At 37.2% G+C, this 14,627-nt stretch overlaps 1 protein-coding gene across 2 annotated transcripts in view; it reads left to right on the forward strand.

Annotated features, from left to right (window-relative positions):
* Positions 1 to 14,627, forward strand: part of eif2ak3 (eukaryotic translation initiation factor 2-alpha kinase 3) — an 81,007-nt gene that overhangs the window by 38,147 nt on the left and 28,233 nt on the right. The gene's annotated exons all lie outside the window — the stretch shown is intronic.

The following is a 14,627-nucleotide window of genomic DNA, read 5'->3' on the forward strand; positions in this document are numbered from 1 at the left end:
GTGTTATGTTCTTGATCACTGGCGACCATGAGAAATAAAACTCGACAGCAGAAAGTGCAAGAATTACTTTAATTATCTACAGCCAATGTGTCTTTCTTTCAACATTAGTTGATGCATCGTTAGGTAGTAGTTAAAGTTTTTTTGTAGTAATTTATGGCTGTAAGGGGTGGTCACTAATTTGACAGATTAAATCACAGAAAATATGTTTACTTTTTTGATGTCACTGAACGCCCAAGTCATTGTACTTATTGTACTTAAAAAAAAAAAAAAAAAGTTCAACTAGTTTCCATTAGACCACAGGTTATTTGCATTGTTAAGTTCATGCTTTTTTGAATACGGAAGGTGGGAAAGTGGTAAACATCTCAAGGGTGGTAATTCTCATGTTGCTACATGCATTTTGGGGGGGTGGGTGGCATTGGGACCTGGAAGACTCTCTGATTTCCCTGCTCCGCTCCCCACTGCTTAGCAACAACGAATCACCCAGCCAGGGCTAAGCAGAGAGCCTGCCAATTAAAACAATGAGCGGCCGTGCATCGGAGTTTGAGTTAGGCGCGTCTGAGGACACGTAGTGCCAGCTTCTGTCTCCATGCTGTATATGTGCCCACACCCTCCGCCAGGTTTAGACCCCCCTCCCTCCCCGTATCAATTGGGACTTAACCATGAAGAGTGGTTTTTAAAAGGTATACTGTTGTTATGAAGGCATGCACATTGGTTCATCAGTCACAAAATTGTGCAAAAGTAGTTCAAAGTACCTCTGCTCATCCCTGGTATTGGTGTTTTCGGGTGTGTCACTTGTCCATCGTTTATGAAGCCTACCCATCAGCATCTGTCTGGACAGCATGAAGGTCACTACACAACCTTGCTTCATGTGCCCACATGTTCTTGGACTACTTCAAGGACACACGGCAAAAATGTTTACCATTAGTGTTGTGTGCTACTAAGAAAGCAGTGTGCAGCAAGGTGAAGTGGGTGGTGCATTTTTGCTGCAGCATAAAATGCTGGAATTCTCCATATCAACTTTATCACAAAGTGCCGTTCTTCATTATATTACATTTATTATCAAATTCATTCCCTCAACAGTAAAGCCACAAGTCCCAACTCAGTGTATTAACAATAACTTGACTGAAGTTCATCATTAGTAGCATTCTCTTGTGTGTGTGTGTGTTTTTTTGTTTTTTTTTTGCACACGTTAATTATTTTATACCTTTTGTATTCCTTTATTATGCAATGCCTTAGATTCAGGAGCCCCTGCCATCAACTCTTGCCGCATTTTGGAATGTTTGTGGATTAAACCATGAGAGGAATTTAGTGGAATTTACTTGTTTACACTTTGTACTAGAACATGTTAATTTTTTTCTGGCTTGATGGAATTCAAACCTGAAATTGCCCAGCCAGAAAGAAGATACTAGAAGTTGTTTTTCTTTGTTTAAGACTATTTAAGAATCTTTTTGCATTTGAGCAGAAACAGTGCACTGAGTTTACAGGCAAAATGGGTGGGGGGTTTGGGGAAAAAAACAAAAACAAAAAAAAAAACCTAAAGTCTAATACAATGTGGTCCATGGCAATCAATGTTACTGGTAATGTGATGTTAATTTCTGAAATTCTAGAAAGACCTCTTTCAGACATTAACAAAAGAAAAATTGAGAAATTAAATATTAGTGAAGCTAAATGTAAGGCTCTGATCTTTATTACCTCTTTTATTCTGCTTTGTTAGATAGTGTGTGGTTGTTTTTTTTTTGTTTTTTTTTTTTAAAGCTAGAAATGTGCTTGACTGTGTTTTCACTTTAATTTACATCAGCACACATTACTTGAGGCTTTAATTTTGCATTGAATGACCGGTCTGTAGTTTTTCCCACACATGCTGAGCTGTTCTTGGCAGCACAGTTTCTGAAATTTTCTCAGTGTGTGTATTGTTTTACACTTTGAATAGAATTGGGTGGTAAAGTAATGCCAATATAATGTTTTGGGGATTTCCTGTAAAGCTGCATCACTGAAGTTATTGCCTGAAGATCTCCATTTTTGTGTCACATGCAGAGAGTACCTTTGGATGGCAAACGTCCAGAAATGTCAGAATATGTAATTTAAAAAAAACAAAAAGTGATTAGAACATATCATTATTTTAGTTATATGTGGCTGCTGAATGTTTATAAAATTGGTTGTGTTATAAATTGTACTTTGTCATGAGTTTACAGGAAGAACAAAGAACTATCACGCCTCCATCGGCAGCCTGTAAACTTTACCAGTCATTCATTCACACTTTTTGGCTATCTACCACACATTATTAGAATATCTAAATAGTCTGGTTTAAAGATGACTAAGCTGGGTGTCGCATGTGTGGATGGCACAGAGTACGTATTGCTCACATCAGTGACTTGATAGAGTGAATATTAATCAGAATTCTCTTTTCACCCGACCCCGTAATAAAAAAAAAAAAAGTAAATGGAAGCCTTTTGAATTTAATTAAACTGCATGAATACTAGTTTCATGGTGCTAGTAAAGAAGAGTGGATGGGAAATCCAATTTAAATTCCCAGCTCCCTGCTTCTCACATTGCAGACTGAAATAACCGTTCCTTCACTGTACAGTAATAGAGTGAAGTAAAGGTGTCAATTTTTTTAGCTGTAAAAGATTTATCTGCAAGATTCACTATCATAATGTTCAGATCACATCTGAAAGCCTGCCTTTTGTTCTCTTTCCTTTTACATCCGATGTGTTTCTAGTTATTTTGTTTAAACTGACATTTTTATACATACAATACTGATGTCTGCAGTGCTTATTCACTTTGATTTTCTGAGTAAATGTCAGTGCATTTTGTTGAATGGTTTAGCATCAATTCAAATGGCTTTATTTGCTATAATACAGATTAACACGAGCTATTTTTATTTGCCTTGTAAAGTTCCTAGCAGTAGTATGTTCTATACATTAGGCTATCCAAAAAAAAAAGATTGATTAATGTGCAACCAAATGAATGGCTGGTCTGACACCATGCTTCAGAGTGAGTAGCAGAAGCAGCTCTTCTGGCCAGTTGTTTACTGTTCTTTATAACTGGCAGTTGTGATTTATACATCATGGAGACCATTTGAAGTTGTACTTTTAATAAGTAGGCTGCCCAATATGGTCTGTATATTCCAATCCAACTATGTGGATTTCTGTTCAGTTATCTTGATCTATCTGAATGGACTGCTTACTAGTTAGCCATTGAAGTTAAACGCATCCATTTTCTCTAATTCCTGTTCTGCTGAAACCAAAAACATAGCCATGGATAGGATGCTCGTCAATCACAGGACAAAACATTTCTGGAATTCTTAACGGTTAAATTCTACCAACAGGTGTTCAGTGGGATTAATGTATGTTTGTCAGTGCAATTCTGTTCAGAAGCTTTAATAAATACTTCCTGTCAAATACAGAGAAAGCCGAGCTGTTTAAAAGGCTTAGAATTCTATATCCTAATATGCTTGTTTTATTTAACATTCTAACATTCTTTTTAACAAAGGTTACTTCTTTTTATTAATATTATATATTTAACGGATAATTCAGGCATGTTGCGTAACTGTATTATAAGAGCAAACGCTGGGAAAGCATTTTCTTTCTTAAAATTTGGTATTCATTTTGGTTGGCATGAATCCGATGACGACAGTCATTGAGTTAAGCAGGTTCAACAAATGAATGGGCACTATCTATTGTTCTTTTTTCAGTTTTAGGAAAATGGAAGCATTGTACATGCATATTGTCCTAAACCCTCACTTTGTATGTGATTTTCATGAGTCTCCCACAATTTGTGCCACCTTGACATTGACTGTTTTAATATTGCTGTCTGTTCAGACCATAATGGATGTACTCATACCTGTGTTATTAAAATGTGATGAAAGCCCTGACTAGCACAGTTTACAGCAGGGTTTTTAAGGCTAGTATCAATGATGTATTTCATGTTACTATTTTTGTTTTCTTCTCTCTTTAAAAAAACTTTTTACACTACTCTCCGGCATAACCAGACAAACAGAAGTTTTGCCTCTTATTTTAATGTGTATTTTTATAATTAATCTATAGACCACAGGTGTTAACTGTTCATTTTTGTATTAACAGAAATAATATTCTCTAGGCTTATTGTTTAGTGACCATAAAATCCTAAAATCAATTTTCTTAAACTACTTACTTTAACTAATAAAACACATACAGATATATTTATAATATAATGCACATGCCATTAAAAATAAAATGCTTTTCATAATTACAAGCTGTCATATTTTGTTTTGTTTTCTGTAATGTACCTATCTGAAACAAAGATTTTCACCGTTTCTCTAACAACAAAAATCTATATTTTTTTTTTATTTTTTTTATTTGCCCGGAGGGGACTGGGCGGTCTCGTGGTCTGGAACCCCTACAGATTTTATTTTTTTTCTCCAGCCTTTGGAGTTTTTTTGTTTTTTCTGTCCACCCTGGCCATCGGACCTTACTCTTATTCTACGTTAATTAATGTTGACTTATGTTTATTTTTTATTGTGTCTTCTATTTTTCTATTCATTTTGTAAAGCACTTTGAGCTACATTTTTTTGTATGAATAAGTGCTATATAAATAAATGTTGATTGATTGATTAATTGATTATTGGAATCCATATAAAGCAATCAAGTTTTTACAAAAAGAAAAATTGAGTTAAGAACAGATTGATCCCCACCCCAAAAATCTATTTTTACACAACCAATTAATTGATATTGGCAGTTAAAAGCTGCTAAAATGTAAATATACATGTACTTATATTTTAATCATTTTTAAATAATTAATTGCACTACAGCTTTTTGCTATTAATATGTACATTTGTTATATTTATACACGTTTTTTTTTCTTCAGTTTATCAAATAAAACTTCATAATTCTTGAGGTGTAATTATAAAATTTGGATTACCGTTTTAGTTATGTAGTACTTGTCTGCAAATCTTTAAAAAAAAAAAGCCTATTGTTTACTAAGCAGCACTTTCAAATCCGTCTTTCTTTTCATTTTCTAATTAAAAATGTAAGCTTCCGCATTTTAAACAAGAATGCTGTCCAAACTGAAGCACTGTCTGTTTTAATTTAATGGAGAAAATAAAGGTTTCAAATCCTTAAAGTAGCTTTTCTTGACAATTGTCTAATTGCAAATGACTTCTCAGACTTTTTTTCCCCTTTGTTTATAATTGCACTTTCTTCAGTGTAAAGGTTAATATATCATTTGCCTCTTATTCACTTATAAAACAAGCTTCCACTCGCTGCTCTTCAGTTACACTGCAGGAAGTTTGCTGCAAAAAAAAAAAAATAGGCATTCCCTGGCTCATCTTCCATAATACCTTGCTTATAGGAATTTTCCAACCCGCAATATCCTAGCTACAGGGTCACGGGGGTCTGCTGGAGCCAATCCCAGCCACCACAGGGCGCACACACACACACACACACACACCGAGAACACACTAGGGACAATTTAGAATCGGTAATGCACCTAACCTGCATGTCTTTGGACTGTGGGAGGAAACCGGAGTGCCCGGAGGAAAGTGCTTATAGGAACACTACAACTAAATTAGCTTAAAGCTTAGAAAAGCAGTGGCTGAAAATAGTTTTTTTTTTTGTTTTTTTTGTTTTTTTTTTTGTGATCAGCCTTTTTGCCAATCAGCAAAATATTTTTTTAGTTAATCGTCAGGTTTCAATTGGAGCATCCCCTAGTTTATAGTGCATATGCTCTAATCAAGGTGTGTGTGTGTGTCTTTAAATTGCAAGATAGTATAATTTGATGAAGACATTTTATCAGTCTAAATGTGATTTAAGTTCAGTATACATCTTTGAAAATGAAGTTCAAATTTATTTTTCTGCATGCAGAACTATGTATGCTGAAGGGCAACTATTAACAAGTTCCCAACAATAGACAATGAATACAATATTGAATTTTACATAAGACATTAAAAATATATTTATATAATGTATTCAACAGATTGGATTAGTTTAGTTGCAGTGCAATTCTGATATTAATGAATTGCATTAATAACACAATCTTACGGTTACAAATGTTCCTGAATCTAGTGACGTGAGTGTCAATGGTCCTGCGTGTTTGCCAGAATTCAGGAAAGTACTTTAGTTGTCAAACATCAGGACATAAAAATTCTAAAAATGCCAAAATATTGAAAATAACTGGTGAATGTGTGATTATAAATAGTCAAACTGCATAATCATAACAAGCATTGGAATGTTTAGTCTTTAACAAGGAAATAGCGTTTGATTTTTAAAATTGTCAAAATACAGTACTAATATGATAGGCCTCAAATGTGGCTCATGGATGTATTTATAGTCTGATTTACATGTGGGTATTCACGAGGCAGCTTTGGAGGAAGGGGGTAGAACTGTCACTTGTGTGGAGTTAAGTGCCATGTGTAACTCTAAGGAGATGGGTCAGGCGAGGAGCCATCCTTAATTAACCTCCCTAAAATGTTTTAAATAAACTGAAGAGAACCTCGCCCATATCGGAGGTAATGGAACCCATTCCAGGAGCCATTGCATCCAGGCCTAGGAGGGGGTGTACCCCATCCAGCACCTGGTGACACGGTGATTTACATGACTTTGTAGGGTTCCATCTGAAAAAGCTAAGTGGAACTGCCATGTAAACTCACCATCTCCAAAGTGGTCAGGTGCAGTGAAAGATAAGAGTTGGATGAACCAAAGCATATTAGTCATTGTAAATAGAAACTGAACTCTGGGATATGTAATGTAGCTTCTCTTGTGATGAAGGAACCGTAAATTGTATGAGAGGTTGGTAATTACTGGCTAGAGATGACTGGACTTGTGTTTATATACAGTATTAGCTGTGTTAACCAAACTTTTCCATGAAGAGTTGTGGTGTCCCTCTATAATTCTCCAACAGTGTGAACTTTAACATAATTGGAGTTGGTTTTGGTATATGAAAGGGTCACCGCAGTGCAACTTTGAGTTGCACAGTGGAATATTTGACTGTTGAAGGTGCTCAACTTTTTAGAGACATTGGGTTTGGTGCTTAAAAGGGTATTGTCTGCTAACCCGGGAATCTTACTAGGTGTCTTCAACACTGATGTGGGGAATGATGACGACACTTGGGATGGGTTGAGGCCTGGAGGAAAAGCCTAGATTTCTGTCCTACTTATGGACTGTCCGTAACAACCACCATGCTCAAACACTGCAATACTCTGAAGTATACCTTGTAGCAGAGTATGTTGGGCCAGAGGTGATTAGAACAATCTAGATGAGAACAGGCCATTCAGCCCTACAACGTTAGCCATGCCTATCCACTTTATTATTAATGATTTAATGATTATAGTGGTGCCACCTGCTCTGAGGCCATATGTTCAGTACACTTTGGTTAAGAAAAGTGTTAAGATGCCAGCTGATCACTACTCTGTAATCTCAGACAGGTAGTGAGGGTTGGCTGGGAATGTCCAGCAAAAACCTTTTCGGAATAGGTTCACCATCGACCTCTGGAAGAGCCTCTCTTGCTTCTTGGGAGAGAATATGGATGAAGACTTTGAATGGACTATTTTCAAGATCGCAATATTGGAGGCAATTGCAAGTAGCTCTGGCCACAAAGCTGTTGATACGTGTTAGTGCATCCCCTTTTTTAAGACCTGTTGATAGTCCCCAGTTGGGAAGGAACTTTGTCAAATTGAAGCAAGGGGATTCCACTCAATATTAGGAGATTTGACTGAGATGCACTGACAAAACAAGATTGTCTGTGGCAACATTGGCTTAAGTGAAGTCCCATTTGTAATTGTAGTTTTGTGAGTCCATTAAGTATAACTTTGGTTCTTGTAAGCCATATATAATGACTTGGCAAGGATTGGGAAGATGTTTCCCAGGCTGTTCTCATCAAAACTAGGGGACTGTTGAACTCAACTGGAGATGATAGTGCGAGGCACGAATATTCACCAGGTTTATGAGTTCTTTAAAGTCATCATATGTCCTACTTGGAACAGAATGCTCCAGAAACATTGAGGTGGCTTCATTTCTCTGGCTGATGTCATTGCAGTAATTGGCAAGGCAGCAAGGATGGATGAGAGGAGACTGAAAATGGATAGGGTTTGTGTATGTGTACACATAGAAATATATATCTGTGTGTGTGTCACTCTAAAAATCCTTATCATATTTGAAAGGCATTGTTACAGTCCATGCCTGGTTTCCCCAGCAGGGATGTGCACAAATGTCTACCTAAACAGTGTTCTAGTTTTATAATAATAATAATAATACATTTTATTTAATAGGCGCCTTTCTTAGCACTCAGGGTCACCTTACAATAAAATTAAACGACAGTAAAATAAAATCAAGAGAGTGATAAATCACAAAGCAATAATTAGCAAACAAACTAAAGATAACAGACCGGAACAATGTAGAATTCACAATTGGTATGCCAGTTTCAAAAGATAAGTTTTGAGTTATTGAATCGAGCAGATGTATATGAGAGGGAAGAGAATTCCCGAGTTGAGGAGCACTATGAGAGACGCTCGAGCTCCCATAGAACAGAGTTTGATGTGTGGTACGAAAGTAGAGCTGCAGACGAGGATCTGAGTGAGCGAGCTGGAGTGTAAGTCTGGAGGAGATGTTATAGTATTTTGTATTGTATTCTGTAGTTAACAGGGAGCCAGTGAAGTTGTGGGAGAATAGGTGTAATATGTTCAGTGGATTTAGAACCGGTTATTATCCTGGCAGCATCATTTTGAATAAGTTGTAAGCGATGGATACATTTTTGTGGGATGCCAGATAGAATAGCATTACAGTAATCTATACATGAGGTGACTCGGGCATTAACCAGTACTTCAGTACTGTGTTGTGTAAGAACAGGATGAAGTCTAGAAATGTTTCAGAGATGGAAGAAGGCAGTCCAAGAAGTGTTACTTATATGGGAAGAAAAAAAAGAGTACTGTCTAGAATGATGCCCAGGCTCTTAACTTGGGAAGAGATGTTTGTGTTACGCCCTGCCCGGGGTTTGTTTCCTAACTTGTGCCCTGTGTTGGCTGGGATTGGCTCCAGCAGATCCCCTGTGATCCTGTAGTTAGGATATAGCGGGTTGGATAATGGATTAATGGATGGATGTTTCTGTTAATATTGTTAATTAAAATAGAAGAATGGTTATTAGCAAGTGTAGATTTAGAGCCAATGAGGAGCACCTCAGTTTTATTGCTGTTTAGTTGGAGAAAATTGAGAGTCATCCATGTCTTTGTCTTGGAGACATGCCGTAAGAGCATCTGGAGAGAAAACAGAAGTAAATTTAGTGGATAGATGTAGCTGTGTGTCATCAGCATAACAATGAAACTTAATACCATGGTGCTGGAAGGTATTACCTATTGGGAAGATATAAATGAGAAAAAGAAGCGGCCCCAAAACGGAACCGTGCGGAACTCCCTGAGTAACAACTGCGTTCTCAGATTTAAAGCCTTTTATTTGAACAAATTGCTTCCTATTAGTGAGATAGAAAGAAAACCACTGGAGGACAAGGCCACAGACTCCAAAACTAGCTAGACATTTCAAAAGTATCTGATGGGATATGGTGTCAAATGCAGAGCTGAGGTCAAGAAGCACAAGAAATGGTAAAAGTTCCATGTCAGCTGCCCGGAGAAGATCATTTGTGACTTTAACCAGGGCAGTTTCTGTGCTGTGTTTAGGGTGAAACCAGATTGAAACTGTTCAAAAAGGTTATTTTTTGAAAGATGGGACATGAGTTGGGAGGCAAGTATCTTTTCGAGAACTTTAGATATAAATGAAACATTTGAAATAGGCTGATAATTGTTAACAATATTTGGGTCTAAACCAGTTTTTTTCAGAATTGGAGTAATTGAGGCTGTTTTTAATGAGAGGGGGAGCATGCCTGTATTAGGGAAGTATAGTAATTATCATGGATGAAATATGTGACAGACAAGAATTATGGTTTCTCTGCGGTGATAGAATTTTTGTATTTATCCAGGCCATAGTACATTTAGGTAGTAATGCTTACATTCTCTTTCACTAAACCATTTTCTCCATACATGCATTTTCGAAACTGGAAACCCAAGATACTAAGAGGAACTTAAAATGAACTGTTGCTTTTCCCACTTCAGTTCAATGCCTTGTTTACTCCATATCCTTACTTATTCTCTTTGAAGTTGGTGGTGCATAGAAATTAGATGATTATTGCTTGTCAGTTAGAATAGGAAACAATGTTATCACTGACACCTACCTTGGGTGGTTTGGGAATGCATGAATCTGATGTGAACCAAATTAATGAAATTTTGAGAACAAGCTTTTTTGAATTTAACACCTGCGTCCTGCATTGAGCAGGAGTCGAGTCTCGTACAGTAATAGCTCATTCATTGGCTGCCATGGTGCTTCATGTCATATCAACATTGCATAGTGTAAAAGAGGTATACAATTAGAAATAAACTTAAAAATGTCAGAGAAAACATTATCGTTTAGCAAGTATGCATTATATTTGTGTAATACTTCATCAACCAACAGGTTTATTCTGTGTTGAAAAAACCGTAAGTACTGCAGTTGTGACTTTCCACTATGAATATAAATTTTATGATATGCAAATGAGGGAAGAGGTGGGTGTTCAGTTCAAAGGCTCAATTATGTTTGAATGCACGTCCCTGTAATACATGAGGATTTTCAAGAAATGGTTTGTTAAACAAAATTTTAGATAAAATACATGTGTTTGGGAAATTGTGGGTATTTAACTAGATAACAGATGTGCATGTACAGCATAAATTTTTTTTCCTTAGATGTTTTGTATTGTTTGCGACTGTGCAGTGTGGGTCCCGATTAAGTCTACTGTATGAAAAATTTTTGTTTTCACCATTCTCCATGGAAGAGTGAGATTAAAATTTTTTCTGGTCCATCACTATGAACAATATGGGGCAAGTAACAAATAAAATGTAATTTTAACGTAGAGTATTCCTTTAAACAAGTTTGAAGATGGATGGATATAGAATATCTCAAATGAAATTTATTAGTATGAAAGCAGTGTATCTGGCTGCATTAACACGTTGGGCAGGCTGACCAATATAGTCCAATTCGGAGCCTGAACATGTACTTGGTCTAACCTCATCTAAGCAAAATTAACAAACCTGCTTAATAAATTTCATCATCTATGCTGCGGTTATTATCTTGCACTAGGCAAGAACAAGGCACGGAAAGAGACCAAGACAATTTCAGGACAAACTCATGTTTGCCCTGTGGAGACTGATGGAAGCCAGCACAGACACTGACATTCAATCTGTCTGAGCCAGCTTATTATGAGCTGATTGAGTGACTTAAATCAGGGATTTTTGTGGAAGCTTGCTCAAAGCCTTCCAGTTGGGTAACAATATGTTATACTCTCAATTGCCTTAATGCTTGTGGAATTTATTATATAAACTTTCACTTCCAGCTCAAAAATGCATTTTTTTTTGTTTCATTGTCATTCTCTTTAATTGTTTTCAGTCTTTTCTTTGCCTTAAACTGCATTCTTATGTGCACTATAAAATGCTGTGTGATGGTATTCTGCATAATGGGAGCCTAAAAGAACTTTTATGATGGTTTGTGTGCATGGATGTGAACAACTCACTTTATGTAAAATTGGTTTGATGGCATGTAGTTAGGATGAATTTTTGTTGATATTTCAGTGATACTAATATAGGCTGGGACGGAAAGTAAGAACAGTAGTTACTAACTCTGACAGACTGATATAATGGTGTCATGACTGTGCTAGCCTGTGGTTTAGTGTCGCAGTCCCTGGTACAAAGTCTGCCACATCCCTTCATTCCGTACTGTGTGTATGGTGTAGCAGACAGCTGGTAGGCACCAGGACCCAGTAAGCGCTTGCATGTGCATTCTCTCTCTCTCTCTCTCTCTCTCTCTCCCTCGCTCTGTCTGTGTCTCTCACTTAACTGCTTAGCAACAACAAATCTGCCGGATGTTTTGGAAAGCTTGCTGGCCAATGAGGATCTAAGAGTGGGTGGGTTGTGGATCCTGAAAAGCAAAACAAGGAATTGACATCATGCCCATTTGTGTGGAAGAAAATCCCGAATTTGTTGAAATGTTACCTACTCTGAAATAATAAACTGCGGGTGGTAGTGGTCCAACTTATGGTGGAGGTGGGAAGGGTTTAAGTTCTCCACACAGCAATGTACTAGAATCCCAAGCATGCATTTGGACCATGCACATAGCTCCTAGACAGTGGCTGAATTTCTAATGTCTCAGACGTGTCTATGTTACTGACCTACAATTGCCGCGTGACACTGAAGCTGGTGCGCGTCAGGTGAAGTCTGCGCCCTATATTTTCAGGACTCTGTTTTCCTTTCATGCGACTGCGGAAAAGCACATTTGCAGTCTGTCTGCCGCCAGACCAGGCTATCGAAGCTTTCAACTCCACATTGTACCGCTGATCTTCAATCTGTCTGCTTTCACTCTTAAGACTAAACGGGAGAAATGTGACTGATTTTCTATCTTTAACTCCTTGAGAATGCATTATTGAGGGGCAGGTGAATAGGGCGATTGTTTGCAGTTCAGCTTTTAATGCACTTAATTTTATTCTTGTACTGTTTTTTGCAGAATTGAACTAATGGTGCAGTTTTTTTTTTGTTTTTTTTTTGCATTGCCACTGTATCACAAGAACACTTCACTTATTATCCTTTAAGTTAGGGCAAACAACAGTTGAGAATGAAAAAAATTCATACATCATATATGTAATGGCTTTTTCATCACAGGATAGAGAGCTTCAATTTAGCATTAAACTATATTATAATGAGAGTGTGTACATGCATCCGTAGTCCTTCAGTGTGTTTTAACACGTCTGCATCCAGACATATAGAGACTGCTGTGTCTTGTTGGTGCACAGGTCTGTAGTTGACAAGTAAAACATTATACTATATTTTTTTTCTCCCCTCTTGCTGTAGGATGACTAAACTCCTATGTGCCTATAAATTTCACGGAGTAAGTGGAGGACTATGTCAGCGTTCATCTGCAAAGAGAAAAAGTTATTTCCACCCTGAAAAGGACGGAAGGTTAAAGATGCAACATTTCAGCTGTATAGCATGATGACTCAATAGCCGAAATGTTTTGTTTTTAACCTTCTTTCCTTCTAAGTGTAGAATTTACCTTAAAGCTAAGTTAAAGCTTCATGAAAAACTTTAATTATATACCCTTTTGATTTTCTTAAACCCCATCTAAGATGTCATTCAAGGTGCTGAGAATGATGGTTCATTTCGCAGATATAAAGCGGTGCTCATTCCAAGTTATTTTTCTGAGCTTTAATTTTTCAAACACTGTTTGTTTTTGCTCATTCACTGGAGCATCACTGTGATTTGGGTACATGTGTTTTTGCACTCAGCCCGAGATCAGAAGGTCCCTTGATGAAGAACATTTAATAAACGTCACATTTCCACTTGTATAGCTCCTTACGAGAAGCATTTCTATCCTGAAGTCTGCACGTCGTCTTTCAGGAATCTGTTGCTGTGCGAAAACGAACAAGCTCCTCAGAGACCCTTGAGTCAGATTGCTAAAGCAGCCTCCTATTGCAGTCAAGCACTCCTCATAGCTACTGTCGTATCTGCACAAGTTGTTTAACCGCAGCTTTGAGCAGTGTCCGTCTTTGTGGTGATTGTGAAGTATTCACTTCCAAAAGATTATATTATTCAGTACATTGTGGGGGCAAAGTAAACTATCCCAAGGACACAAAATATAAGACATCCACATCATCACTAGCACTTTTCCAAGGTGGACACCATCATGAGTTGCTTTATCCATATGCTGTTTTTTTTTTTATTTTATTAATGCTATTTCTGTGCTGTTAGCCCAGGCGGACCAAGTAACCAACTCGTGCTCTTATAATAAGACTCTGGTGAGGTTTGAGTCTGTGATTTGCTGCTTTATGTATTGTATAACTAATAAAATAAGTACCAGTTTTTAAATTAGCCATGCTTTGAAAGGGTATGTTGATGGGAATTGTCTCTACCTTTTGCTTTTAACGTAACAGTATAAAAAAAAAAAAAGAAAGAAAGAACATTGAGCAGTGAGAGGTCACAAGCAGCATTATTAAAAAATGGTGGTGTAGGAGAAGGGTTTGCTTCGTGTGTATTTACTCGCATGACTGGGTACCTAGGAGTTTGGAGGTTTATAATGTAGCCACTTAAAATAAGTAGGAACATGCTGGACACAGGAACACATTAATTCACTCATTTGCTCGTTTTACGTGAAACTCAATTCTCTTTAAAAACTTTTAGGCTGAGGCCGGCTTTGATCTAGCAAGGTACAAATCATACATGCACGTTGTAATTCTCCCCTTGCCTTCCACATCCTCAGTATTTCTGAATATTTTTTGTGACTTTCTAAGACTACACAGCACAGTTTTAGGGACTAGATCAAGAAATTTGTTTTACGTTATTGCCCAGTACTTTTGCCGTTAAGCCTGCTTGTTAAGCACAGTGTATTGGATTCTTTTGCACTGTCTTTCTCAGTTTTGGTGCTGAAGTTCCCTGCCCTTTAAATTAAGGACATTTTGTTTCCACTTGATCCCAAATATTTGTACAGCTTGTATTGAAGTGCCCTTTCTGTGTATTTCAATAGCTTGCAGAACCCCTTATCACATTTGACTACTGGTAAGACTGAAGGATTTAACAATTGCTCGGCTGCCAT

This window comes from Polypterus senegalus, chromosome 4 (genome assembly GCF_016835505.1).
Source record: "Polypterus senegalus isolate Bchr_013 chromosome 4, ASM1683550v1, whole genome shotgun sequence".
NCBI classification, from domain to species: domain Eukaryota; kingdom Metazoa; phylum Chordata; class Cladistia; order Polypteriformes; family Polypteridae; genus Polypterus; species Polypterus senegalus.